Genomic DNA, 27,994 nt, shown 5'->3' with positions numbered 1-27,994 from the left:
CCCCCACAAGTGACCCCATTTTGGAAACTAGACCCCCTAAGGAACTTATCTAGTTGTGTCGTGAGCACTTTTATCCCCCAAGTGCTTCACGAAAGTTTATAACGCCCGGGCGTGAAAATAAAAAATCCTATTTTTTCCACAAACATGATGGTTTAGTCCCCAATTTTTTATTTTCTCAAAGGTAAAAGGAGAAATTGGACCCCAAAAGTTGTTATCCAATTTGTCCTGAGTACGCTGATACCCCATATGTGGGGGGGAACCACTGTTTGGGCGCATGGCAGGGCTCAGAAGGAAAGGAGCGCCGTTTGACATTTTCAAGCTAAAATTGTCTGGAATTGAGATCGCACGCCATGTCGCGTTTGGATAGCCCCTGATGTGCCTAAACAGTGGAAACCCCCCACAAGTGACCCCATTTTGGAAACTAGACCCCCTAAGGAACTTATCTAGTTGTGTGGTGAGCACTTTTATCCCCCAAGTGCTTCACTAAAGTCTATGATGCCCGGTGTGAAAATAAAAAATTCTATTTTTTCCCCCACAAAAATGATCTTTCAGCCCCCAATTTTTTATTTTCCCAAGGGTAACAGGAGAAATTGGACCCCAAAAGTTGTTGTCCAATTTGTCCTGAGTACGATGGTACCCCATATGTGGGAGAAAACTACTGTTTGGGCACACTTCGGGGCTCGGAAGGGAAGTAGTGATGTTTTGGAATGCAGACTTTGATGGAATTGTCTGCAGGCATCATGTGCCATTTGGTGAGCCCCTGATGTGCCTAAACAGTAGAATCTCCCCACAAGTGACCCCATTTTGGAAACTTGACCCCCTAAGGAACTTATCTAGGTGTGTCGTGAGAATTTTGAACCTCCAAGTGCTTCACTAAAGTCTATGATGCCCGGTGTGAAAATAAAAAATTCTATTTTTTCCCCCACAAAAATGATCTTTCAGCCCCCAATTTTTTATTTTCCCAAGGGTAACAGGAGAAATTGGACCCCAAAAGTTGTTGTTGAATTTGTCCTGAGTACGCTGGTACCCCATATGTGGGAGAAAACTACTGTTTGGGCACACTTCGGGGCTCGGAAGGGAAGTAGTGACGTCTTGGAATGCAGACTTTGATGGAATTGTCTGCAGGCATCATGTGCCATTTGGTGAGCCCCTGATGTGCCTAAACAGTAGAAACTCCCCACAAGTGACCCCATTTTGGAAACTTGACCCCCTAAGGAACTTATCTATGTGTGTCGTGAGAATTTTGAACCTCCAAGTGCTTCACTAAAGTCTATGATGCCCGGTGTGAAAATAAAAAATTCTATTTTTTCCCCCACAAAAATGATCTTTCAGCCCCCAATTTTTTATTTTCCCAAGGGTAACAGGAGAAATTGGACACCAAAAGTTGTTGTCCAATTTGTTCTGAGTACGCTAGTACCCCATATGTGGGAAAAAACTGTTTGGGCACTTCGGGACTCAGAAGGGAAGCAGTGACGATTTGGAATGCAGACTTTGATGGACTAGTTCTGAGGGCGTCATGTTCCGTTTGCAGAGCCCCTGATGTGCCTAAACAGTAAAAAAAAAAACACAAGTGACATCATTTTGGAACCTAGACCCCCAAGGAACTTACTTAGATGTGCCCCCTATTTGGAACTAATCTATTGGTTCCTGTTAAGTAAATTAGTAGTGCATGGAGGTGTGGTACAATTTGAAGCAGTCCTTCATACACAGGCCAGGTTTGTCGGGGCAGGTGTCGCATTGATAGATGGTGTCCTTGCGTACTCCTCTTTTGTAGCACACTCGGCACCTTTTTTGCGGCTTACTTTTTCTATCAGTTGGCGGGACCACCCCCGGAAAATGCTGACCTGGTATGATACGAGCACCCTCAGTTCCGGAAGTACTGGGGCCCGCTCCTTCCCTCGTGCCAAATATCAGGGCCTTAACCACTACCTCCTGGAACTGAAGGTACGACGTATCAGTGTGTCGTGCACATTGTGACAGCAGGAAAGCGTTGAGCATTGCCATTTGTACGATGTACACGGACAGCTTTTTGTACCACACCTTGGCCTTCCTCAAAGCACTGTACGGTTGGAGGAGTTGATCGGAGAGATCAACGCCCCCCATGTTTTTGTTGTACCCCAGTACACAGTCCGGTTTGCAGACCTGTGTTGAGGTACCCCGTACACTGCTGAGGGCACTGCCATCACCGTGTATGGTGGTCAAGAGAAGGACATCCCTCTTGTCCTTGTACTTGACCACCAGCAGGTGGTCGCTACATTGGGCTTTGCTCTCACCTTTTCTGAGCATCTGCCCAAGTAGCGTCTTCGGGAGGCCTCTCTGAATTTTGCGGACAGTACCGCAGGCTGCGGTACCTCGCGCAGAGAGGGATTTGTAGAGTGGGATGCTGGTATAAAAGTTATCAGTATAGAGGTGATAACCTTTATCCAGCAGTGGGTGCACCAAATCCCACACAATTTTCCCACTCACTCCAAGGATGGAAGGACACTCAGGCGGTTCAATCCTGCTGTCCTTCCCTTCGTACACTCTAAAGCTGTAGGTGTACCCTGAGGTACTCTCACACAGCTTGTAGAGTTTGATTCCGTACCTGGCCCTTTTGCTGGGCAGGTATTGACGGAATCTGAGCCGCCCCTTAAAATGAACCAAGGACTCATCCACACAGATGTCCCTTTTGGGCACGTACACTTCAGCAAACTTTTTGCTGAAGTGTTCGATGACCGGCCGAACTTTGTAGAGACGGTCAAAATTGGGGTCATCTCGTGCGGGACACCGTGCATTATCGTTGTAATGCAAAAACTTATGGATGGCCTCAAAACGCGTCCGAACCATGACCATTCGGAACACTGGAGTGTTTTATAAAATATCTACACTCCAATATTGCCGAATTTCTGGCTTCTTCAGGATCCCCATATGGAGGACCAGGCCCCAAAACTGCATCATTTCAACTGCGTCCACAGGAGACCAGTTAGAAAATGATGAACGGGGGTTTTGCTCCAAAAATTGCCGAGCATACAAATTAGTTTGCTCCACCATGAGGTTAACGAAAGCCTCAGAGAAAAAGACTTTGAAAAAGTCTATTTCTGTGAGGCCGGTGGTGTCAAACTTGATTCCTGATTCTGCCACAAAATCAGGAATCAGTGGCTCGTAATTTTCGGGGGGCGAGGTCCATGTGGGGTCCGAAGAGGGTCGCGCTGGTTCATTTTCAGGAGTGGGCGCTGCCTGATCTTCTCTCCTGGGGCGTCTGCGTGGCGGTTCCGCAGGACCCAAGGAGGAAGATGAGGAGGAGGAAGAGGATGAAGAATCTGAAGAGTAAAGGAATGTGGGATCCTCTCCCTCGCTATCAGTGTCGGAGGCAAGGAAAGCATATGCCTCCTCCAATGAATAGCGCTGCTGGGACGAACGGGACATTTTTTGTGTGATTATGGTGCTTGGGTGTAATATTTATTGATAACTGTGTACGTGTGGGGGGGGATAGTGTTTGGTGCAAACTATTCCGAAAGGAAAAAGCTAAAGGGAAAAAAAATACCTGTAAAAGGAAAAGTCTAAAACAGCAGGCCCTAGCTCTGATAAGTGAACTGTGTCACTTATCAAAGTTCGGCGGCTGCTGGGTGTGTGAACGGGGATGTGTAAAAAAAAAAGAAATGAAAGGCACGGGTTCAGACGCAGCGGCGGGGTGCGTGGATGGGGATGTGGGAAAAAAAAAAAAAGAAATGAAAGGCACGGGTTCAGACGCAGCGGCGGAGTGCGTGGACGGGGATGTGGGAAAAAAAAAAGAAATGAAAGGCACGGGTTCAGACGCAGCGGCGGAGTGCGTGGACGGGGATGTGGGAAAAAAAAAAAGAAATGAAAGGCACGGGTTCAGACGCAGCGGCAGAGTGCGTGGACGGGGATGTGGGAAAAAAAAAAAGAAATGAAAGGCACGGGTTCAGACGCAGCGGCGGGGTGCGTGGACGGGGATGTGGGAAAAAAAAAAGAAATGAAAGGCACGGGTTCAGACGCAGCAGCGGGGTGCGTGGATGGGGATGTGGGAAAAAAAAAAAAGAAATGAAAGGCACGGGTTCAGACGCAGCGGCGGGGTGCGTGGACGGGGATGTGGGAAAGAAAAGCGAGCACGAGTGTTGATCGGTGAACTGCGTCACCAATCAACGCTCGGCGGCTGCTATATTTGGGCACGGACGGACGCGGCGCAAAGTGGGGGTGGAAGGGGAAGGGGGGGAAGGGTAAGGGGGGGGGGTGAAGTAAGATCGGGCCGGGATCGGGGATGAACACTTACGGTTGTAGTCTCTCTTCTTTCTTCTGTCTTCTGTCTTCTTTCTTCTGTCTTCTTTCTTTAGCAAGAATTGTGGTGTCACAGGCTACTGTGGCACCACAAGTCTCAGCACAGGAGGGGATCTGTCAGCGTGACCGCTCTTCAGGAATCCTCACCAAGTGTGAGGATTCCTGAAGAGCAGTCAGACAGGTCAGGGACAGGTGAGACAGGTCACAGAGCAGTCACACCGCTGCTGTGACCTGTCATTGGTGGGATCAAATGATCACATCGATCCCACCAATCAGAGGTGGCCCTGGTGACGCCGGTGTCGCTAGGCACCAGCCTATGATCGGAGCTCACAGCTCCGATCATAGGCAGGTCACCGGCAGGTCACCAGCAAGTGACCGGCAAGGTCACCATCAGGGCACAGTGCGGGCACACCGCTGCTGTGCCCTGATTGGCAGAGCTGCAGGAGGTGGTGGGGGAGGTGGCAGGCAGATGAGGCTGGATTTCCAAGCAGGGCACAGCGCGGTAACACCGCCGCTGTGCCCTGCGATCGACGGCGATCGATGTCATCGTCGATCGCGCCGATCGACGATCACATCGATCGCGCCAATCACAGCTGCAGGATCCGGAGCCTTCCTCAGCTGCCCTGCGGCTCCGGATCAGGCACTTTCAGGCAGGGCACAGCGCGGTAACACCGCCGCTATGCCCTGCGATTGGCGCGATCGATGTGATCGTCGATCGCGCCAATCCGGAGGTTTTGGCCGGTGCCTGGGTTGCCAGGCACCGGCCCCAGGATCGAGTACATCGGTACTCGATCCTAGCCTGGAACCTCACTGTTTCAGCCAAGCTGATTGGCTGAAACAATGAGAAAGGCTGTGATTGGCTGTTCAGAATTGAACAGCCAATCACAGCGATCGGGAGGCGGGGGAGGGGACGCCATACCCCAGGATGCCGAGGCCATCTTCCCTGAGGTAAGATGGCATCGGAATTTTAATGTGATCACCGCGACTTAAGTCGCAGTGTCGCATTAATGGGCATGACGTACTATCCCGTCCCTGGTCATGGGGGCCCACCCCACCTGGACGGGATAGTACGTCTGATGTCAGAAAGGGGTTAAGGGCGAACTCAGCCAAAGGCAAAAAGGACACCCAATCATCCTGATCGGCAGAAACAAAACATCTCAGATATGTTTCCAAGGTCTGATTGGTTCGTTCAGTCTGGCCATTTGTCTGAGGATGGAAAGCCGAGGAAAAAGACAAATCAATGCCCATCCTAGCACAAAAGGCTCGCCAAAACCTCGAAACAAACTGGGAACCTCTGTCAGAAACGATGTTCTCCGGAATGCCATGTAAACGAACCACATGCTGGAAGAACAATGGCACCAAATCAGAGGAGGAAGGCAATTTAGACAAGGGTACCAAATGGACCATCTTAGAGAAGCGATCACAAACAACCCAAATGACCGACATTTTTTGAGAGACGGGGAGATCCGAAATAAAATCCATAGAGATATGTGTCCATGGCCTCTTCGGGACTGGCAAGGGCAAAAGCAACCCACTGGCACGAGAACAGCAGGGCTTAGCCCGAGCACAAATCCCACAGGACTGCACAAACGAACGCACATCCCGTGACAGAGACGGCCACCAAAAGGATCTAGCCACCAAATCTCTGGTACCAAAGATTCCAGGATGACCAGCCAACACCGAACAATGAACCTCAGAGATAACTCTACTCGTCCATTTATCAGGGACAAACAGTTTCTCCGCTGGGCAACGGTCAGGTCTATTAGCCTGAAATTTTTGCAGCACCCGCTGCAAATCAGGGGAGATGGCAGACAAAATTACCCCCTCTTTAAGAATACCCACCGGCTCAGACAAACCCGGAGAGTCGGGCACAAAACTCCTAGACAAGGCATCCGCCTTCACATTTTTAGAGCCCGGAAGGTACGAAACCACAAAGTCAAAACGGGAGAAAAACAGCGACCAACGAGCCTGTCTAGGATTCAACCGTTTGGCAGACTCGAGATAAGTCAAGTTCTTGTGATCAGTCAAGACCACCACGCGATGCTTAGCTCCCTCAAGCCAATGACGCCACTCCTCGAATGCCCACTTCATGGCCAGCAACTCTTGATTGCCAACATCATAATTACGCTCAGCAGGCGAAAACTTCCTGGAAAAGAAGGCGCATGGATTCATCACCGAGCCATCAGAACTTCTTTGCGACAAAACAGCCCCTGCTCCAATCTCAGAAGCATCAACCTCCACCTGGAACGGGAGCGAAACATCTGGTTGGCACAACACAGGGGCAGAAGAAAAACAACGCTTCAACTCTTGAAAAGCTTCCACAGCAGCAGAAGACCAATTGACCACATCAGCACCCTTCTTGGTTAAATCAGTCAACGGTTTAGCAATACTAGAAAAATTATTGATGAAGCGACTATAAAAATTAGCAAAGCCCAGGAACTTTTGCAGACTCTTCAGAGATGTCGGCTGAGTCCAATCATAAATGACCTGAACTTTAACAGGGTCCATCTCGATAGTAGAAGGGGAAAAAATGAAACCCAAAAATGAAACCTTCTGAACACCAAAGAGACACTTTGACCCCTTCACAAACAAAGAATTTGCACGCAGGACCTGGAACACCGTTCTGACCTGCTTCACATGAGACTCCCAATCATCCGAAAAGACCAAAATATCATCCAAATATACAATCATGAATTTATCCAGGTACTCTCGGAAGATGTCATGCATAAAGGAGTGAAACACTGATGGAGCATTAGAAAGCCCGAATGGCATAACCAGGTACTCAAAATGGCCCTCGGGCGTATTAAATGCTGTTTTCCATTCATCGCCCTGTTTAATATGCACAAGATTATACGCACCACGAAGATCTATCTTGGTGAACCAACTAGCCCCCTTAATCCGAACAAACAAATCAGACAGCAGCGGCAAGGGGTACTGAAATTTGACCGTGATTTTATTTAGAAGGCGGTAATCAATATAAGGTCTCAGCGAACCATCCTTCTTGGCCACAAAAAAGAACCCTGCTCCCAATGGCGACGATGACGGGCGAATATGACCCTTCTCCAAGGATTCCTTTATGTAACTCCACATAGCGGCGTGTTCTGGCACAGATAAATTAAACAGTCGACCTTTAGGAAACTTACTACCAGGAATCAACTCGATAGCACAATCACAATCCCTATGCAGAGGTAGGGCACTGAACTTGGGCTCATCAAATACATCCCGGTAATCAGACAAGAACTCTGGGACCTCAGAAGGGGTGGATGATGAAATAGACAGAAATGGGACATCACCATGTACTCCCTGACAACCCCATCTGGACACAGACATTGATTTCCAATCCAATACTGGGTTATGGACTTGTAGCCATGGCAACCCCAACACGACCACATCATGCAGATTATGCAACACCAAAAAGCGAATATCCTCCTGATGCGCAGGAGCCATGCACATGGTCAGCTGGGTCCAGTACTGAGGCTTATTCTTGGCCAAAGGCGTAGCATCAATTCCTCTCAATGGAATAGGATACTGCAAGGGCTCCAAGAAAAACCCACAGCGCCTAGCATACTCCAAGTCCATCAAATTCAGGGCAGCGCCTGAATCCACAAATGCCATGACAGAATATGATGACAAAGAGCAGATCAAGGTAACGGACAGAAGAAATTTTGACTGTACCGTACCAATGGTGGCAGACCTAGCGAACCGCTTAGTGCGCTTAGGACAATCGGAGATAGCATGAGTGGATTCACCACAGTAAAAACACAGCCCATTCTGACGTCTGTGTTCTTGCCGTTCAGCTCTGGTCAAAGTCCTATCGCACTGCATAGGCTCAGGTCCATGCTCAGATAATACCGCCAAATGGTGCACAGTTTTACGCTCACGCAAGCGTCGACCGATCTGAATGGCCAAAAACATAGACTCATTCAGACCAGCAGGCATAGGAAATCCCACCATGACATCCTTAAGGGCTTCAGAGAGACCTTTTCTGAAAATTGCTGCCAGCGCAGATTCATTCCATTGAGTGAGCACAGACCACTTCCTAAACTTCTGACAATATATCTCTACCTCATCCTGACCCTGACACAGAGCCAGCAAATTTTTCTCTGCCTGATCCACTGAATTAGGTTCATCATACAGCAATCCGAGCGCCAGAAAAAAACGCATCAATATTACATAATGCAGGATCTCCTGGCACAAGGGAAAATGCCCAGTCTTGAGGGTCGCCACGTAATAAAGAAATAATGATCTTAACTTGTTGAACTGGGTCACCAGAGGAGCGGGGTTTCAAAGCCAGAAATAGTTTACAATTATTCTTAAAGCTCAGAAACTTAGCTCCAGCTCCAGAAAACAAATCAGGAATAGGAATTCTTGGTTCTAACATAGAATTCTGAACCACAAAGTCTTGAATATTTTGTACTCTTGCAGTGAGATGATCCACACAAGAAGACAGATCCTTAATGTCCATCACTACACCTGTGTCCTGAACCACCCAAATGCCTAGGGGAAAAGAAAGACAAAACACAGTACAGAGAAAAAAAATGGTCTCAGAACTTCTCTTTTCCCTCTATTGAGATGCATTTGTACTTTGGGCCTCCAGTACTGTTATGAACAGGTGATTCAGAACCACAATGGACCTAGTGGTTAAGAGCACACAAAGTAACCTGATAGTTACTAACATAGGACGAGCTCTGAGACGTGGGAACTCTGCTGACCGCAATCCCTTATCCTATCATACCACACTAGAGGTAGCCGTGGATTGCGCCTAACGCTCCCTATGCAACTCGGCACAGCCTGAGAAACTAGCTAGCCCTGAAGATAGAAAAATAAGCCTACCTTGCCTCAGAGAAATTTCCCAAAGGAAAAGGCAGCCCCCCACATATAATGACAGTGAGTTAAGATGAAAATACAAACACAGAGATGAAATAGATTTTAGCAAAGTGAGGCCCGACTTACTGAATAGACCGAGGATAGGAAAGATAGCTTTGCGGTCAGCACAAAAACCTACAAACAACCATGCAGAGGGGGCAAAAAGACCCTCCGCACCGACTAACGGTACGGAGGTGCTCCCTCTGCGTCTCAGAGCTTCCAGCAAGCAAGAAAAACCAATATAGCAAGCTGGACAGAAAATATAGCAAACAAAAGTAACACAAGCAAAACTTAGCTTATGCAGGGCAGACAGGCCACAAGAACGATCCAGGAGAGAGAGCAAGACCAATACTGGAACATTGACTGGAGGCCAGGAACAAAGAACTAGGTGGAGTTAAATAGAGCAGCAACGACTTAACCTCGTCACCTGAGGAAGGAAACTCAGAAGCCGCAGCCCCACTCACATCCACCAGAGGAAGCTCATAGACAGAACCAGCCGAAGTACCACTCATGACCACAGGAGGGAGCTTGACCACAGAATTCACAACAGACAACCCCTGCATTTGCAGTCGGGCCATCTGCAGCTGGTACTCCCGCTCCGCTTGGGCCTTTCGCTCGGCTCGCTGGGCCTCTCGCTCGGCTCGCTCATGGTATTGCTGAATCAGCTGCCGACGTCCCTCATGGTCGTCAGTGGGGAATTCTTTCAAGGCCGCCTGCAGGTGGAGGTCCAATCCGCCCTGGTTGCTAATCGGGCCGGCATTCAGTGGTTGGACCTCTGCTGCAGCACCATGTTCGCTTGTGCTGGCTTCTGCGGCCTCTGAGTTCTGAGAGTGGTCTAGAGCGGCTTCCCATTGCACCAGATCTGCGACCAGTTGGGCTTTGTTTTTGCTTGCAAAGTCAATGTGCTGTGACTTGCATAAGGCAACTGTCACGATTCCCCTGACCGCTGTCACCACTGGGTCAGGATTCACACCGTGACCGTCACCCCTACGTCACGGATCAGGGTGACTTTAGGCCAACAGACGGCTATCACATGTGCAGGGGGGCTTATCTTAGTTATCCCTCCACTGCTAACAATGTGATGAAAAACCACACACAAGGCTATTGACCTCTTAGTTTACAGCAGGGGCTTATTCTAGGTATCCCACTGCTTTTCTATATACCACGAACTGCAGGGATTTATGTATATCCCGCTTACAGTTCCACTTAACACTTGCAGCTCTCTGGCGCCCCCCTTACTCTCAGGTCAGATTAGGTACTGCACCCTGGGTAATTAGTCGCCAGAAAGGCTGCCTGCTATGTACTGGCTATTGGGCACGCTGCAGCGACGCGATAACTACTCCCACACAGGCAGGAACAATAATTATCAAACCCGCAGTTGCTTCAGCATAATCCAACCGTCAGCACACTTTTGCTGCCACCAGCTTCGATTAAACGGGTCCGAAGCTAACCCAACACAACAGTAACAGTAGCGTATTTCCCTTCAGAGACAGGGTACGGTTTAGAGCAGGAGAAGAACTAATATATAATAGTATATCCCATTCAAAATAACTAGGCAGTGCTTTATCAAAAATAGTTTATAAAGATGTTATACATGAGACAATTGCAAATATGTACAAGGGTAATTATAACATAAAGGGAATAAATGAGAAAAGATAACACTCACATATTAAAAGCATTGCAGGCATCCAGGCTAGTGCAGTTTCCATACATCCCAGTCCATGGGATGTACCAGCTCTTCCAGGACAATAGGACAAAGCAGTCCAGAGGGAGAAATCAGCAAAAAGTGACTCCTCAGAGCCTGCCAGACACTTAAAACATTAAGGCTGTGACATCACAGAAAGGCTGGCTTATCCACACCCTCCTCTCTCTACATTCTGAGGAAACTTTAAACTATTTCCTCTGATTTCTATAACTTCACTACAAAACATGTCAGAGTCATACCAAACCCATAATTCATCTCGGATTAACGTGAGCATTCTAATGAGATCAAATATGTCCTATCTGGGATACATATTTACAGAGAAAACCCTACTTCTTTACCAGATGGAGTTAGAAACTCGTGTTTCGCGGGTTGTGTAGATACATCGAGTGGGACTACGAATATATATTTTCGTATTTCTAGCTTAAATCGTTTGCCTAATATCTAACAAAAACTAAACAAAGAATCTTTCATGGATTTTTGGAGCCATTTTTCCTGTTCTAGCTGGACAAGAGCTTACACAGGAAATGCCAGTCGTAAATTCCGTTCGGCCATAAAACTTCTAACCCCCACACTCTCTGAGAAGGAAAGCCAGGAATTTGCAGCTACAACTGTTACTCCAAGAAGGGGGGGCTTAGCCCACTCAGGCTAGCAAGAGAACTACTTATGATATTTCATACCATATCGTGACACCTCCCCCTTTTGGTGTGCGCTAGGGAGGCAGTACCCCACGGTATGCCTCCATGGGCACCTCAGTAGGTTCACCCTGGCGTGAGAGTCCATCTGCATTCCCATGCTCTTTGCCCGTTTTATGTTCAATGGTGAAGTCAAACTGCTGAAGGGCAAGGCTCCAGCGTAGCAACCTGCCGTTGGTTCCACACATGGCGTTTAGCCAGCGCAGAGGGTTGTGGTCGGTCACCACAGTGAAGGTGTGACCGTACAAGTAGGGCTGCAAGCGCTGCAGGGCCCAGACTATGGCCAGGCACTCCTTCTCGATTGTGGAGTAGGCCACTTCCCTCGGCAAAAGTTTCCGGCTCAGGTATAACACGGGGTGCTCTTGGTCCTCCGAGTCGACCTGGCTGAGCACAGCACCAAGGCCAAACTCGCTGGCGTCGGTCTGCACCAAGAACGGTCGACTGCTGTCGACTGCTTTCAACACAGGGGCGTTGCACAGTGCGGTTTTCAACGCCTGGAAGGCCCCCTCACAGCCATCTGTCCAGTTGACGATGTGGGGTAGCTTCTTCCTGGTGAGGTCCGTCAAAGGTTTTGCCAGGCTACTATAGTGCTGTACGAAGCGCCTATAGTACCCTGCAGTGCCCAAGAAGGACATCACCTGTTTCTTGGTCACGGGAGTGGGCCAGTTCACGATCACTCCCACTTTGTCAGGCTCTGGCTTCAGGGTGTTCCCGCCTACCCGGTGCCCCAGGTAGTGAACCTCCCTCATGCCCATCTGACACTTTCCCGGCTTGATAGTCAGTCCTGCTTGGTGAATTCGCCTGAGCACCTCCTCGAGATGCTGCAGGTGTTCCTTCCAGGAGGGACTGAAGATGGCAATGTCATCCAAGTACGCCACGGCGTACGTCTCCAGTCCCTGAAGCAGGCGGTTGACCATCCGCTGGAAAGTGGCAGGGGCATTCTTCATGCCGAAGGGCATGACCGTGGACTCGTACAGTCCAAAGGGTGTGATAAAGGCGGACTTCTCCTGCGCCTCGGGGCTCAGGGGAATCTGCCAGTATCCTCTACTCAAATCCATTATTGTCAGGTATTTTGCGCCAGCTAACTTCTCAAGCAGCTCCTCGATGCGCGGCATTGGGTGCGCATCCGAGGCTGTGATGGCGTTGAGCCCCCTGTAGTCCACGCAGAACCGTGTGGTCCGGTCCTTCTTTGGCACGAGAACTACAGGCGATGCCCACGCGCTCTTTGACCGTCGAATCACCCCCAGCTGTAACATCTCATCGATCTCTTGGCGCATAGTCTGCTGCACCTGGTCAGAGATTCGATAGGGTGTTCGCCGTAGTGGGGCGTGATTCCCGGTGTCCACCTCGTGGACGGCTAACTCAGTCCTCCCAGGTCGGTTGGAGAATACGACCCGGAAGGGTTCCAGTGTGGTTTGCAACTGCACCCGCTGGGGTTCAGTTAACGAGGCGCTTACCTCCACATCCTCGATGGACCCATTGGCCTTGGCTTGGGCCAGCAAGTCCAGGAGGGTGTCTTCCTCACCGTCTTCGGGCAAGCTGCAGACCGGTAGGACGAAAGGTTCACGTTCGTGATGAGCCTTCATCATGTTGACGTGAAAGGCCTTTCGCCTACCCCGAGCGTGGTCAAGCGTGACCACGTAAGTGACCGGGTTGAGCTGTTGGTGGACGACGTACGGGCCCTCCCAGGCTGCCTGAAGCTTATCCGTTGGTACGGGGACCAGCACCCACACCTTTTGACCCACGTGGTAGGTCCGCTCCCGGGCGTTCTGGTCGTACCAGTGCTTCTGATCAGCCTGAGCCTGCGTCATGTTGTCATGCACCAACTGCGTCAAGGTCTGCATCTTGTCACGGAAGCGCATGACATACTCCACTATGGACACTTCAGAAGGGTTCGGCTCCTCTTCCCAGGATTCTCTTACCAACCCAAGGGGTCCCCGGACTCGCCTGCCGTACAGGAGCTCGAAGGGGGAGAACCCCGTCGAGGCCTGTGGAACCTCTCGGTAAGCGAACAGCAGGTGTGGGAGGTACCGCTCCCAGTCGCGCCCTTGAGTCTCAACCAGCATGCGTAGCATCTGTTTGAGGGTACCATTGAAGCGTTCACACAAGCCATTGGTCTGTGGGTGATACGCACTCGATACCAGGTGCTTAACCTGCATTCTCTTACAGAGAGCCTCCATTAGGCGAGACATAAATTGGGTCCCTTGATCAGTAAGCATTTCCCTGGGAAATCCTACACGTGAAAAGATAGCCAACATGGCATCGGCCACCCTATCTGCCCTAGTTGACGACAGAGCTACTGCCTCTGGGTACCGGGTAGCATAGTCTACCACAGTAAGGATGTATTGCTTCCCAGAGCTGCTGGGGACGGCCAGCGGGCCCACAATGTCCACCGCGATCCTCTGGAAAGGCTCCTCTATCACTGGCAAAGGGATCAGGGGAGCCTTAAGAGCAGGCCCCGCCTTCCCCACTCTTTGACAGGTGACACAGGAGCGGCAGTAGTTTGACACATCTGTCCCCATCTTAGGCCAATAGAAGTGTTGAGACAGCCGGGCCTTAGTTTTGCTGATCCCCAAGTGTCCAGCTAGCGGGATCTCATGGGCAATCCGCAACAACTCACCCCGGAATTGCTGCGGGACGACCAGCTGTCTTTCCCTCAACCACTCCTTTTGTGATTCTCCGGGTACTGTCTCCCGGTACAACCTTCCTCGTTCCCAGAACACCTTCTCCTTATCAGTCTCGGAGAAGCGCGTCCCGGCGAGTTGTCTCAAACTCTCTAGGCTCGCATCTGTGTGCAGAGCGGCCTGAAACTCCTGGCTAGGGGAAGCCAGAAGCGACGTCAGGGTCCCTTCCCCACGGGAACCCTCTTGGACCTGCTCTGGGTCCACCTCTGGTTCAGTCACAGTGATGACTGAGGAGGGTCCGGAAGGCAGACAGTTATCTGCGTTCCGGGCACTCTGACTGCGGGTGACAGCAGCTACATAGGCTGTCTCCCCGGGGGTTTCTACAGGCCCATCAGCCGGCGCTGCTATGGGCTCTACCTCCCCATCCACCCCCAACACTCCAGGGGCAGTGCTACTTATGGGCCAGTTACCTTCCTCGGTGGCACTGGTCACTTTCATGGCGTCACCTTCCTCACGGTTCCCATGCATCTCCCCATTTCCTGTAGCACTGACACTTGCCCCTGTTAGGGGTTCCTCAGCCGTCTCACTCCGCAGAGCGACGTGGCTGGGCACGCCTGTACCTATGGACACATTAACCTTCACAGAAAAATCATTATCAGGTTCCGCTGGCACAGGTACAACATTTTCACCCTCAATCCTAGGGAAAAAATGGTTATTAGATGCATCATTACAAGATAAAGCATGGTCAGGTAACACATGCGATTTCCCATCATCATCATCATCATCAGGGTTAACGTCACCCTTATTAGTAGATTGGGGAGGGGTGTCAGGGACGTAGTATGCAACCATCCTCCCCAAATCAGTTCCCAACAAAACATCAGTGGGCAAATTATCCGACAGCCCCACTTCCTTCACCCCGCTCCCAGCACCCCAATCAATAAAAACCCGGGCCATCGGTAAGGGACAGCTGATGCCCCCAATCCCAGTGACAGTTAGGGTTTTCCCCGGAATGATTTCTTCAGGGGCCGCCAGTTCGGGTCGGATGAGGGTTCGTTCAGCCCCGGTGTCCTTGAGGCCTGTAGCAACATGGCCCCCCACAGTGACGGGCTGTACGTTGTCACACACCCTCCCAACCACACCCCCCACCAAAAGAACTGCTGCATTAGGCCCTGGGGCCTTGGCTGGGGTGTTCTTCTGCTTGGTTGGGCAGGAGGGACTGATATGACCAGTCTGATGGCAGGTGTAACACTTGCGAGGTTCGGTGGTAGGTCTGGTGCTGTTGGCCACGGGGACAGGACCTCTGGTGTGTTGGCTGGCAGGGGTACTGGCGTTGGTTGCAGGCTTACCCCCTCTCCAGCTGGTGGTGACTGGCTTCCGCACTTCCGATCGACGGTTGGCCTCATAGGCATCGGCAATCTGCGCTGCTTTCGTCACGTCTTTGGGTTCTCTGTCCATCACGAACTGTCGCACCTCAGCTGGGCAAAGATGAAAGAACTGGTCTTTGATCATCAGGTCTCGCAGCTGCGCAAAGGTGGTCACTGACAGTCCTTGGGTCCACTGGTCAAAGTGGGTCCCCAGTCCATGCACCACATCACTGTAACTGTCGTGTGGGCCACGTTGGAGGGTCCGGAACTTTCTACGGTACACCTCGGGAGTAAGCTGGTACTTTGCTATCAGGGCCTGCTTGATGGCCTCATAGTCACCATCTTGTTCTTGAGGGAGGGCAGCAAACGCCTCCAGAGCTTTACCTCTCAGCCCTGGTGTCAGGTATCGGGCCCATTCATCTGTAGGCAGCCGGTACTGTCTGCAGGCTTTCTCAAAGGCCCGCAGAAAAGTGTCCAAGTCTCCGTCCTTCTCCATAACAGGGAAGTGATCGGGCCGGGGTTTAGGCATCTGAGCGCTGCTGGGCTCACGGCTGGACTGGGACGACCCCTGCATTTGCAGTCGGGCCATCTGCAGCTGGTACTCCCACTAAGCTTGCTGGGCCTGGGCCTCTCGCTCAGCTCGGGCCTCTCGCTCAGCTCGGGCCTCTTGCCGGTATTGCTGAATCAGCTGCCGACGTCCCTCATGGTCGTCAGTGGGGAATTCTTTCAAGGCCGCCTGCAGGTGGGGGTCCAATTCGCCCGGATTGCTAACAGGGCCAGCATTCAGTGGGTGGACCTCTGCTGCAGCACCATGTTCGCTGGTGCTGGCTTCTGCGGCCTCTGAGCTCTGAGATTGGTCTCGAGCGGCTTCCCATTGCACCAGATCTGCGACCAGTTGGGCTTTGTTTTTGCTTGCAAAGTCAATGTGTGCTGTGACTTGCATAAGGCGACAAGGGTGTCTCTGGTCTGCTGCTCATAGAAGGTTTCTCCCAGCACAACCATGGTTGCCAAATAAAAGATAGGATAGAAAAACGAAGAGAAAGGGAGGGGATAATTACCAGTACGCAATTGTCTCACAACTAAAAAAACACTGAGTTCGTTCTCCAAACTTATTTGCGCAGAGTCCTCGCAAGAACTTTCTGCAAGTTTTTAGTGAGAGGAATGATTACTCAAACCAAATCACTAATGCTCTAAGATATCCCACCGCCTTGCCACCAATTGTCACGATTCCCCCTGACCGCTGTCACCAATGGGTCAGGATTCACACCGTGACCGTCACCCCTACGTCACGGATTGAGGTGACTTTAGGCCAACAGACGGCTATCACATGTGCAGGGGGCTTATCTTAGTTATCCCTCCACTCCACGATGTGATGAAAAAAACCACACACAAGGCTATTGACCTCTTAGTTTACAGCAGGGGCTTATTCTAGGTATCCCACTGCTTTTCTATATACCACGAACTGCAGGGATTTATGTATATCCCGCTTACAGTTCCACTTAACACTTGCAGCTCTCTGGCGCCCCCTTACTCTCAGGTCAGATTAGGTACTGCACCCTGGGTAATTAGTTGCCAGAAAGGCTGCCTGCTATGTACTGGCTATTGGGCACGCTGCAGCAACGCGATAACTACTCCCACTCAGGCAGGAACAATAATTATTAACGTCGCAGCCGCTACAACATAACCCAAAAGTCTGCACACTTCTCGCTGCCACCAGCTTCGATTAAACGGGTCCGAAGCTAACCCAACTCAACAGTAACAGTAGCATATTTCACTTCAGAAGACAGGGTAAGTTTAGAGCATGGATGAACGAACTAATATATAATAGTATATTCCATTGAAATTAATTAGGCAGTGCTTTATGAAAAATATTTTATAAAGAAGTTACAAATGAGACAATTGCAAATATGTACAAGGGTAATTATAACATAAAGGGAATAAATGAGAAAAAGCAACACTTACATGTTCAAAGCATGACAGGCAACCAGGCTAGGGCAGTTTCCATATATCCCAGTCCATGGGATGCTGCTGGCTTCAGGAGAGGACAAGAAGTCAGGAAGAAATCTAGCAGAGACACAGCTGGGGATGTGTGCAGTCAGTTATACTTTCAAGGCTGTGACATCACAGAAAGGCTGGCTTATCCAGACCCTCCTCTCTCTACATTCTGCCTAAACTTTAAACTATTCTCTCTGATTTCTATAACTTCACTACAAAACATGTCAGAGTCAGACCAAACTCCTCATTCATCTCAGATTAACGTGGGCATTCTAATGAGATCAAATATGTCCTATCTGGGATACATATTTACAGAGAAATCCCTACTTCTTTACCAGAGGGAGTTAGAAGCTCGTGTTTCGCGGGTTGTGTAGATACACCGAGTGAGAATAAAAATATATTTTTTCGTATTTCTAGCTTAAATCGTTTGCCTAATATCTAACAAAAACTAAACAAAGAATCTTTCCTGAATCTTGGAGCCACTTTTCCAGTTTGAACTAGAGAATGTGGGAGGGGTTGAGGGACTTTCCTCTGAGCCTGGAATTTACGACCCCAGAGCAATAAAACCTCTCTTCCCCCATACTCTCAGAGAAGGAAAGCCAGGAATTTGCAGCTACAAACTGTTGCTCCAAGAAGGGGGGCTAAGCCCACACAGGCTAGAGAACTACTTATGATATTTCATACCATATCGTGACACGCGGTCTGTACAGATGTAGTGCGGGTGTAGTAAGATGGCGCGGTCTGTACAGATGTAGCGGGGCGGGTGTAGTAAGATGGCGCGGTCTGAACAGATGTAGTGCGGGTGTAGTAAGATGGCGCGGTCTGTACAGATGTAGTGCGGGTGTAGTAAGATGGCGCGGTCTGTACAGGTGTAGTGCGGGTGTAGTAAGATGGCGCGGTCTGTACAGATGTAGTGCGGGTGTAGTAAGATGGCGCGGTCTGTACAGATGTAGTGCGGGTGTAGTAAGATGGCGCGGTCTGTACAGATGTAGAGGTGCGGGTGTAGTAAGATGGCGCGGTCTGTACAGATGTAGTGCGGGTGTAGTAAGATGGCGCGGTCTGTACAGATGTAGCGGGGCGGGTGTAGTAAGGTGAAGCGGTCTGTACAGGTGTAGTGCGGGTGTAGTAAGATGGCGCGGTCTGTACAGATGTAGCGGGGCGGGTGTAGTAAGATGGCGTGGTCTGTACAGATGTAGCGGTGCGGGTGTAATAAGATGGCGCATTCTGTACAGATGTAGTGCGGGTGTAGTAAGATGGCGCGGTCTGTACAGATGTAGCGGTGCGGGTGTAGTAAGATGGCGCGGTCTGTACAGGTGTAGTGCGGGTGTAGTAAGATGGCGCGGTGTGTACAGATGTAGAGGTGCGGGTGTAGTAAGATGGCGCGGTCTGTAGAGATGTAGTGCGGGTGTAGTAAGATGGCGCGGTCTGTACAGATGTAGTGGTGCGGGTGTAGTAAGATGGCGCGGTCTGTACAGATGTAGTGCGGGTGTAGTAAGATGGCGCGGTCTGTACAGATGTAGTGCGGGTGTAGTAAGATGGAGCGGTCTGTACAGGTGTAGCGGGGCGGGTGTAGTAAGGTGACGCGGTCTGTACAGGTGGAGTGCGGGTGTAGTAAGATGGCGCGGTCTGTACAGATGTAGCGGGGCGGGTGTAGTAAGATGGCGTGGTCTGTACAGATGTAGCGGTGCGGGTGTACTAAGATGGCGCGTTCTGTACAGATGTAGTGCGGGTGTAGTAAGATGGCGCGGTCTGTACAGATGTAGCGGTGCGGGTGTAGTAAGATGGCGCGGTCTGTACAGGTGTAGTGCGGGTGTAGTAAGATGGCGCGGTGTGTACAGATGTAGAGGTGCGGGTGTAGTAAGATGATGCGGTCTGTACAGATGTAGTGCGGGTGTAGTAAGATGGCGCGGTCTGTACAGATGTAGTGCGGGTGTAGTAAGATGGCGCGGTCTGTACAGATGTAGTGCGGGTCTAGTAAGATGGCGGGGTCTGTACAGATGTAGTGGTGCGGGTGTAGTAAGATGACGCGGTCTGTACAGATGTAGTGCGGGTGTAGTAAGATGACGCGGTCTGTACAGATGTAGTGCGGGTGTAGTAAGATAGCGCGGTCTGTACAGATGTAGTGCGGGTGTAGTAAGATGGCGCAGTCTGTACAGGTGTAGTGTGGGTGTAGTAAGATGGCGCGGTCTGTAGAGATGTAGTGCGGGTGTAGTAAGATGGCGCGGTCTGTACAGATGTAGTGGTGCGGGTGTAGTAAGATGGCGCGGTCTGTACAGATGTAGTGCGGGTGTAGTAAGATGGCGCGGTCTGTACAGATGTAGTGGTGCGGGTGTAGTAAGATGGCGCGGTCTGTACAGATGTAGTGCGGGTGTAGTAAGATGGAGCGGTCTGTACAGGTGTAGCGGTGCGGGTGTAGTAAGATGGCGCGGTCTGTACAGATGTAGCGGGGCGGGTGTAGTAAGTTGACGTGGTCTGTACGGATGTAGCGGTGCGGGTGTAGTAAGATGGCGCGGTCTGTACAGGTGTAGTGCGGGTGTAGTAAGATGGCGCGGTCTGTACAGATGTAGTGCGGGTGTAGCAAGATGGCGCGGTCTGTACAGATGTAGTGCGGGTGTAGTAAGATGGCGCGGTCTGTACAGATGTAGTGCGGGTGTAGTAAGATGGCGCGGTCTGTACAGATGTAGTGCGGGTGTAGTAAGATGGCGCGGTCTGTACAGATGTAGTGGTGCGGGTGTAGTAAGATGGTGCGGTCTGTACAGATGTACCGGTGCGGGTGTAGTAAGATGGCGTGGTCTGTACAGATGTAGTGCGGGTGTAGTAAGATGACGCGGTCTGTAGAGATGTAGTGGTGCGTGTGTAGTAAGATGGCGTGGTCTGTACAGATGTAGTGCGGGTGTAGTAAGATGACGCGGTCTGTACAGATGTAGTGGTGCGGGTGTAGTAAGATGGCGCGGTCTGTACAGATGTAGTGCGGGTGTAGTAAGATGGCGCGGTCTGTACAGATGTAGTGCGGGTGTAGTAAGATGGAGCGGTCTGTACAGATGTAGCGGTGCGGGTGTAGTAAGATGGAGCGGTCTGTACAGATGTAGCGGTGCAGGTGTAGTAAGATGGCGCGGTCTGTACAGATGTAGCGGTGCGGGTGTAGTAAGATGGCGCGGTCTGTTCAGGTGTAGTGCGGGTGTAGTAAGATGGTGCGGTCTGTACAGATGTAGTGGTGCGGGTGTAGTAAGATGGCGCGGTCTGTACAGATGTAGCGGGGCGGGTGTAGTAAGGTGACGCTGTCTGTACAGGTGTAGTGCGGGTGTAGTAAGATGGCGCGGTCTGAACAGATGTAGTGCGGGTGTAGTAAGATGGCGCGGTCTGTACAGATGTAGTGCGGGTGTAGTAAGATGGCGCGGTCTGTACAGATGTAGTGCGGGTGTAGTAAGATGGCGCGGTCTGTACAGATGTAGTGCGGGTGTAGTAAGATGGTGCAGTCTGTACAGATGTAGTGCGGGTGTAGTAAGATGGAGCGGTCTGTACAGATGTAGTGCGGGTGTAGTAAGATGGCGCGGTCTGTACAGATGTAGCGGGGCGGGTGTAGTAAGATGGCGCGGTCTGAACAGATGTAGTGCGGGTGTAGTAAGATGGCGCGGTCTGTACAGATGTAGTGCGGGTGTAGTAAGATGGCGCGGTCTGTACAGATGTAGTGCGGGTGTAGTAAGATGGCGCGGTCTGTACAGATGTAGTGCGGGTGTAGTAAGATGGCGCGGTCTGTACAGATGTAGTGCGGGTGTAGTAAGATGGCGCAGTCTGTACAGATGTAGTGCGGGTGTAGTAAGATGGCGCGGTCTGTACAGATGTAGTGCGGGTGTAGTAAGATGGCGCGGTCTGTACAGATGTAGTGCGGGTGTAGTAAGATGGCGCGGTCTGAACAGATGTAGTGCGGGTGTAGTAAGATGGCGCGGTCTGTACAGATGTAGTGCGGGTGTAGTAAGATGGCGCGGTCTGTACAGGTGTAGTGCGGGTGTAGTAAGATGGCGCGGTCTGTACAGATGTAGTAGTGCGGGTGTAGTAAGATGGCGCGTTCTGTACAGATGTAGTAGTGCGGGTGTAGTAAGATGGCGCGTTCTGTACAGATGTAGTAGTGCGGGTGTAGTAAGATGGCGCGGTCTGTACAGATGTAGTGCAGGTGTAGTAAGATGGCGCGGTCTGTACAGATGTAGTGCGGGTGTAGTAAGATGGCGCGGTCTGTACAGATGTAGTGCGGGTGTAGTAAGATGGCGCGGTCTGTACAGATGTAGTAGTGCGGGTGTAGTAAGATGGCGCGTTCTGTACAGATGTAGTAGTGCGGGTGTAGTAAGATGGCGCGTTCTGTACAGATGTAGTAGTGCGGGTGTAGTAAGATGGCGCGGTCTGTACAGATGTAGTGCAGGTGTAGTAAGATGGCGCGGTCTGTACAGATGTAGTGCGGGTGTAGTAAGATGGCGCGGTCTGTACAGGTGTAGTGCGGGTGTAGTAAGATGGCGCGGTCTGTACAGATGTAGTGCGGGTGTAGTAAGATGGCGCGGTCTGTACAGATGTAGCGGGGCGGGTGTAGTAAGATGGCGCGGTCTGAACAGATGTAGTGCGGGTGTAGTAAGATGGCGCGGTCTGTACAGATGTAGTGCGGGTGTAGTAAGATGGCGCGGTCTGTACAGGTGTATTGCGGGTGTAGTAAGATGGCGCGGTCTGTACAGATGTAGTGCGGGTGTAGTAAGATGGCGCGGTCTGTACAGATGTAGTGCGGGTGTAGTAAGATGGCGCGGTCTGTACAGATGTAGTGCGGGTGTAGTAAGATGGCGCGGTCTGTACAGATGTAGTAGTGCGGGTGTAGTAAGATGGCGCGTTCTGTACAGATGTAGTAGTGCGGGTGTAGTAAGATGGCGCGGTCTGTACAGGTGTAGTGCGGGTGTAGTAAGATGGCGCGGTCTGTACAGATGTAGTAGTGCGGGTGTAGTAAGATGGCGCGTTGTGTACAGATGTAGTAGTGCGGGTGTAGTAAGATGGCGCGGTCTGTACAGATGTAGTGCGGGTGTAGTAAGATGGCGCGGTCTGTACAGATGTAGTGGTGCGGGTGTAGTAAGATGGCGCGGTCTGTACAAATGTAGTGCGGGTGTAGTAAGATGGCGCGGTCTGTACAGATGTAGTGCGGGTGTAGTAAGATGGCGCGGTCTGTACAGATGTAATAGTGCGTGTGTAGTAAGGTGACGCGTTGTGTACAGATGTAGTAGTGCGGGTGTAGTAAGATGGCGCGGTCTGTACAGATGTAGTGCGGGTGTAGTAAGATGGCGCGGTCTGTACAGATGTAGTGCGGGTGTAGTAAGATGGCGCGGTCTGTACAGATGTAGTGCGGGTGTAGTAAGATGGTGCAGTCTGTACAGATGTAGTGCGGGTGTAGTAAGATGGAGCGGTCTGTACAGATGTAGTGCGGGTGTAGTAAGATGGCGCGGTCTGTACAGATGTAGTGGTGCGGGTGTAGTAAGATGGCGCGGTCTGTACAGATGTAGGGGTGCGGGTGTAGTAAGATGGCGCGGTCTGTACAGATGTAGCGGTGCGGGTGTAGTAAGATGGCGCGGTCTGAACAGATGTAGTGCGGGTGTAGTAAGATGGCGCGGTCTGTACAGATGTAGTGCGGGTGTAGTAAGATGGCGCGGTCTGTACAGATGTAGTGCGGGTGTAGTAAGATGGCGCGGTCTGTACAGATGTAGTGCGGGTGTAGTAAGATGGCGCGGTCTGTACAGATGTAGTGCGGGTGTAGTAAGATGGCGCAGTCTGTACAGATGTAGTGCGGGTGTAGTAAGATGGCGCGGTCTGTACAGATGTAGTGCGGGTGTAGTAAGATGGCGCGGTCTGTACAGATGTAGTGCGGGTGTAGTAAGATGGCGCGGTCTGTACAGATGTAGTGCGGGTGTAGTAAGATGGCGCGTTCTGTACAGATGTAGTAGTGCGGGTGTAGTAAGATGGCGCGGTCTGTACAGATGTAGTAGTGCGGGTGTAGTAAGATGGCGCGGTCTGTACAGATGTAGTGCGGGTGTAGTAAGATGGCGCGGTCTGTACAGATGTAGTGCGGGTGTAGTAAGATGGCGCGGTCTGTACAGATGTAGTGCGGGTGTAGTAAGATGGCGCGGTCTGTACAGATGTAGTGCGGGTGTAGTAAGATGGCGCGGTCTGTACAGATGTAGCGGTGCGGGTGTAGTAAGATGGCGCGGTCTGTACAGATGTAGTGCGGGTGTAGTAAGATGGCGCGGTCTGTACAGGTGTAGTGCGGGTGTAGTAAGATGGCGCGGTCTGTACAGATGTAGTGCGGGTGTAGTAAGATGGCGCGGTCTGTACAGATGTAGTAGTGCGGGTGTAGTAAGATGGCGCGTTCTGTACAGATGTAGTAGTGCGGGTGTAGTAAGATGGCGCGTTCTGTACAGATGTAGTAGTGCGGGTGTAGTAAGATGGCGCGGTCTGAACAGATGTAGTGCGGGTGTAGTAAGATGGCGCGGTCTGTACAGATGTAGCGGGGCGGGTGTAGTAAGATGGCGCGGTCTGTACAGATGTAGTGCGGGTGTAGTAAGATGGCGCGGTCTGTACAGATGTAGTGCAGGTGTAGTAAGATGGCGCGGTCTGTACAGATGTAGTGCAGGTGTAGTAAGATGGCGCGGTCTGTACAGATGTAGTAGTGCGGGTGTAGTAAGATGGCGCGGTCTGTACAGATGTAGTAGTGCGGGTGTAGTAAGATGGCGCGGTCTGTACAGATGTAGTGCGGGTGTAGTAAGATGGCGCGGTCTGTACAGGTGTAGTGCGGGTGTAGTAAGAGGACGCTGTCTGTACAGATGTAGTGCGGGTGTAGTAAGGTGGCGCGGTCTGTACAGATGTAGTGCGGGTGTAATAAGATGGCGCGGTCTGTACAGATGTAGTGCGGGTGTAGTAAGATGGCGCGGTCTGTACAGATGTAGCGGGGCGGGTGTAGTAAGATGGCGCGGTCTGAACAGATGTAGTGCGGGTGTAGTAAGATGGCGCGGTCTGTACAGATGTAGTGCGGGTGTAGTAAGATGGCGCGGTCTGTACAGGTGTAGTGCGGGTGTAGTAAGATGGCGCGGTCTGTACAGATGTAGTGCGGGTGTAGTAAGATGGCGCGGTCTGTACAGATGTAGTGCGGGTGTAGTAAGATGGCGCGGTCTGTACAGATGTAGTGCGGGTGTAGTAAGATGGCGCGGTCTGTACAGATGTAGTAGTGCGGGTGTAGTAAGATGGCGCGTTCTGTACAGATGTAGTAGTGCGGGTGTAGTAAGATGGCGCGGTCTGTACAGGTGTAGTGCGGGTGTAGTAAGATGGCGCGGTCTGTACAGATGTAGTGTGGGTGAAGTAAGATGGCGCGGTCTGTACAGATGTAGTAGTGCGGGTGTAGTAAGATGGCGCGTTGTGTACAGATGTAGTAGTGCGGGTGTAGTAAGATGGCGCGGTCTGTACAGATGTAGTGCGGGTGTAGTAAGATGGCGCGGTCTGTACAGATGTAGTAGTGCGGGTGTAGTAAGATGGCGCGTTGTGTACAGATGTAGTGCGGGTGTAGTAAGATGGCGCGGTCTGTACAGATGTAGTGCGGGTGTAGTAAGATGGCGCGGTCTGTACAGATGTAGTGCGGGTGTAGTAAGATGGCGCGGTCTGTACAGATGTAGTGCGGGTGTAGTAAGATGGCGCGGTCTGTACAGATGTAGTGCAGGTGTAGTAAGATGGCGCGGTCTGTACAGATGTAGTAGTGCGGGTGTAGTAAGATGGCGCGGTCTGTACAGATGTAGTAGTGCGGGTGTAGTAAGATGGCGCGGTCTGTACAGGTGTAGTGCGGGTGTAGTAAGATGGCGCGGTCTGTACAGATGTAGTAGTGCGGGTGTAGTAAGATGGCGCGGTCTGTACAGATGTAGTAGTGCGGGTGTAGTAAGATGGCGCGGTCTGTACAGATGTAGTGCGGGTGTAGTAAGATGGCGCGGTCTGTACAGATGTAGTAGTGCGGGTGTAGTAAGATGGCGCGGTCTGTACAGATGTAGTACGGGTGTAGTAAGATGGCGCGGTCTGTACAGATGTAGTAGTGCGGGTGTAGTAAGATGGCGCGGTCTGTACAGATGTAGTAGTGCGGGTGTAGTAAGATGGCGCGGTCTGTACAGATGTAGTGCGGGTGTAGTAAGATGGCGCGGTCTGTACAGATGTAGTAGTGCGGGTGTAGTAAGATGGCGCGGTCTGTACAGATGTAATAGTGCGTGTGTAGTAAGGTGACGCGTTGTGTACAGATGTAGTAGTGCGGGTGTAGTAAGATGGCGCGGTCTGTACAGATGTAGTGCGGGTGTAGTAAGATGGCGCGGTCTGTACAGATGTAGTGCGGGTGTAGTAAGATGGCGCGGTCTGTACAGATGTAGTGCGGGTGTAGTAAGATGGTGCAGTCTGTACAGATGTAGTGCGGGTGTAGTAAGATGGAGCGGTCTGTACAGATGTAGTGCGGGTGTAGTAAGATGGCGCGGTCTGTACAGATGTAGTGGTGCGGGTGTAGTAAGATGGCGCGGTCTGTACAGATGTAGTGGTGCGGGTGTAGTAAGATGGCGCGGTCTGTACAGATGTAGCGGTGCGGGTGTAGTAAGATGGCGCGGTCTGAACAGATGTAGTGCGGGTGTAGTAAGATGGCGCGGTCTGTACAGATGTAGTGCGGGTGTAGTAAGATGGCGCGGTCTGTACAGATGTAGTGCGGGTGTAGTAAGATGGCGCGGTCTGTACAGATGTAGTGCGGGTGTAGTAAGATGGCGCGGTCTGTACAGATGTAGTGCGGGTGTAGTAAGATGGCGCAGTCTGTACAGATGTAGTGCGGGTGTAGTAAGATGGCGCGGTCTGTACAGATGTAGTGCGGGTGTAGTAAGATGGCGCGGTCTGTACAGATGTAGTGCGGGTGTAGTAAGATGGCGCGGTCTGTACAGATGTAGTGCGGGTGTAGTAAGATGGCGCGTTCTGTACAGATGTAGTAGTGCGGGTGTAGTAAGATGGCGCGGTCTGTACAGATGTAGTAGTGCGGGTGTAGTAAGATGGCGCGGTCTGTACAGATGTAGTGCGGGTGTAGTAAGATGGCGCGGTCTGTACAGATGTAGTGCGGGTGTAGTAAGATGGCGCGGTCTGTACAGATGTAGTGCGGGTGTAGTAAGATGGCGCGGTCTGTACAGATGTAGTGCGGGTGTAGTAAGATGGCGCGGTCTGTACAGATGTAGCGGTGCGGGTGTAGTAAGATGGCGCGGTCTGTACAGATGTAGTGCGGGTGTAGTAAGATGGCGCGGTCTGTACAGGTGTAGTGCGGGTGTAGTAAGATGGCGCGGTCTGTACAGATGTAGTGCGGGTGTAGTAAGATGGCGCGGTCTGTACAGATGTAGTAGTGCGGGTGTAGTAAGATGGCGCGTTCTGTACAGATGTAGTAGTGCGGGTGTAGTAAGATGGCGCGTTCTGTACAGATGTAGTAGTGCGGGTGTAGTAAGATGGCGCGGTCTGAACAGATGTAGTGCGGGTGTAGTAAGATGGCGCGGTCTGTACAGATGTAGCGGGGCGGGTGTAGTAAGATGGCGCGGTCTGTACAGATGTAGTGCGGGTGTAGTAAGATGGCGTGGTCTGTACAGATGTAGTGCAGGTGTAGTAAGATGGCGCGGTCTGTACAGATGTAGTGCAGGTGTAGTAAGATGGCGCGGTCTGTACAGATGTAGTAGTGCGGGTGTAGTAAGATGGCGCGGTCTGTACAGATGTAGTAGTGCGGGTGTAGTAAGATGGCGCGGTCTGTACAGATGTAGTGCGGGTGTAGTAAGATGGCGCGGTCTGTACAGGTGTAGTGCGGGTGTAGTAAGAGGACGCTGTCTGTACAGATGTAGTGCGGGTGTAGTAAGGTGGCGCGGTCTGTACAGATGTAGTGCGGGTGTAATAAGATGGCGCGGTCTGTACAGATGTAGTGCGGGTGTAGTAAGATGGCGCGGTCTGTACAGATGTAGCGGGGCGGGTGTAGTAAGATGGCGCGGTCTGAACAGATGTAGTGCGGGTGTAGTAAGATGGCGCGGTCTGTACAGATGTAGTGCGGGTGTAGTAAGATGGCGCGGTCTGTACAGGTGTAGTGCGGGTGTAGTAAGATGGCGCGGTCTGTACAGATGTAGTGCGGGTGTAGTAAGATGGCGCGGTCTGTACAGATGTAGTGCGGGTGTAGTAAGATGGCGCGGTCTGTACAGATGTAGTGCGGGTGTAGTAAGATGGCGCGGTCTGTACAGATGTAGTAGTGCGGGTGTAGTAAGATGGCGCGTTCTGTACAGATGTAGTAGTGCGGGTGTAGTAAGATGGCGCGGTCTGTACAGGTGTAGTGTGGGTGTAGTAAGATGGCGCGGTCTGTACAGATGTAGTAGTGCGGGTGTAGTAAGATGGCGCGTTCTGTACAGATGTAGTAGTGCGGGTGTAGTAAGA

General features: G+C 51.3%; 1 protein-coding gene across 1 annotated transcript in view; it reads right to left on the bottom strand.

Annotated features, from left to right (window-relative positions):
* LRRC73 (leucine rich repeat containing 73) overlaps positions 1-27,994 on the bottom strand; it is a 129,575-nt gene that overhangs the window by 100,304 nt on the left and 1,277 nt on the right. The window lies entirely within an intron of this gene.

The sequence above is a fragment of the Ranitomeya imitator genome, chromosome 5 (genome assembly GCF_032444005.1).
Source record: "Ranitomeya imitator isolate aRanImi1 chromosome 5, aRanImi1.pri, whole genome shotgun sequence".
NCBI classification, from domain to species: domain Eukaryota; kingdom Metazoa; phylum Chordata; class Amphibia; order Anura; family Dendrobatidae; genus Ranitomeya; species Ranitomeya imitator.
This window is presented reverse-complemented; position numbering and strand designations above follow the sequence as displayed.